The 1,485-nt window shown below is 47.4% G+C and overlaps 1 long non-coding RNA gene across 1 annotated transcript; it reads left to right on the top strand.

Moving 5' to 3' along the window:
• Positions 1-276: 276 nt before the first annotated feature.
• Positions 277-1,468, top strand: LOC119345182. Its single transcript, XR_005166949.1, has 3 exons — positions 277-484; positions 889-936; positions 1,401-1,468. It is a non-coding gene; the product is annotated as an uncharacterized LOC119345182 (long non-coding RNA).
• The last annotated feature ends 17 nt before the right edge of the window (positions 1,469-1,485 follow it).

Genomic DNA, 1,485 nt, shown 5'->3' with positions numbered 1-1,485 from the left:
GAGAGAGAGAGAGAGAGAGCGAGTGCTAGCGATGGCAACGGCGGGCCAAACGGATTGCCAAGCACATGCGAAGTGTATCCACTGAGATCGCTGCCCTTCTAGATCTCCGAATCTCGCACGATAGAAGGATCATGGGGATGGCGGCGGCGGCGGCCGGAGTCACTTCCTCCATCATCCACAGGTAACAGGTTTGTGTACCTCTCCTCCTTCTGTGCATCCCCTGTTTTCTACGAATAGCTTACTCGATTTGGTCTCAGCGATGGTCAAATCAAAGAAGAAGAGGAGAGGTTGAGCATGTGCATCACTGCCGTGCAGGAAGACGATGTATCTGAGCCTGCTGCCGCCGCCCCATCGCAGGAAGAGGCGCCCTCATAGGTTCTCGAGGCCGAAGGCGACCACAAGAGAAACCTCGAGGAGGTGAGGTGAACGACACAGGGGAGGACGCCAACCGACTGCGCGTGGAAGACTGGAAGCCAACGTGCAGGTTAATCTCTGCAGCACCCCACCCCTCTATATGCAAGATTTGGTAATGTTAATGACCTTTCTGAACATATGGGCAGGGACAACGTGAACCTGCGAAACCAAATAAGAAAATGGGCATTGACGCTACTATGATTTGTCATGTGCTAATGAAATTCGCAACCCAAATTTATCAAAGAATGGAGATCTCACCTCGTCCATAAGGACGACTTGGCGATGCTGGGCGGCGATGGCCAAGATGATGCGGATCGGCAACTGGACGCCGGCACTAGGATAGGGCAGGTCGACACTCCTTTTCTCTCTCTACTTGTCAGCCTCTCGAATGTCCTGGAAGGAGCTAGGAATTGATATTTTGTTGTCGTGCTAGCGATTATCTCTCTCAACCATTGCTCCAACCTTTTTCTGCAGTGAGCAACGGTCGATGACTAGGGCGACATCCACAGCAAGGCGGAGCAGGTACCAGGAAATTAGCAATCAGGGAAGCTTCCTCGAGAATCTTGTTGGTTAGAAGTTCATGCATGGATCGGGTCATGTAATAGTTAGTTTTGATTAGCATATGTATTACACTCTGCAATTAGTTCTACTGGTCCGATATTTCTGTCGGTTCAGTGGATGTCTTAGCTTGGTCCTCGTTGTGTACTCGTGGTGTGCTTTCTACGACTGGTTTGATGATGGATTTATGCTGAACTATTTTATTCAACTTCATTGATGTGTTTCTTGACCCTGTTCTGAATCTTTCTAATTCTTGGGCGTATGTGTGTATGTATATGTTTTTGGTATTATCTATTAAATTATCCATTTGAAGTAAAATGGCATACTTATAAATTTAATTAATTTTCATATCTTCATTTCTCATTTCTTATGTTGCAAAAATTGGAAGTTCTGAGGTAATTCTGTAATTGCACTACAGCCAACTAGAGGCATAATGTTGTCGGCTGCCACAAGAGCAAAAGTCCGTCGGGCGGTGCCTCTGTGGGGTCTCCCAGCCAATGACGATGAAATGAA

Source organism: Triticum dicoccoides, unplaced genomic scaffold (genome assembly GCF_002162155.2).
Source record: "Triticum dicoccoides isolate Atlit2015 ecotype Zavitan unplaced genomic scaffold, WEW_v2.0 scaffold212659, whole genome shotgun sequence".
NCBI classification, from domain to species: domain Eukaryota; kingdom Viridiplantae; phylum Streptophyta; class Magnoliopsida; order Poales; family Poaceae; genus Triticum; species Triticum dicoccoides.
This window is presented reverse-complemented; position numbering and strand designations above follow the sequence as displayed.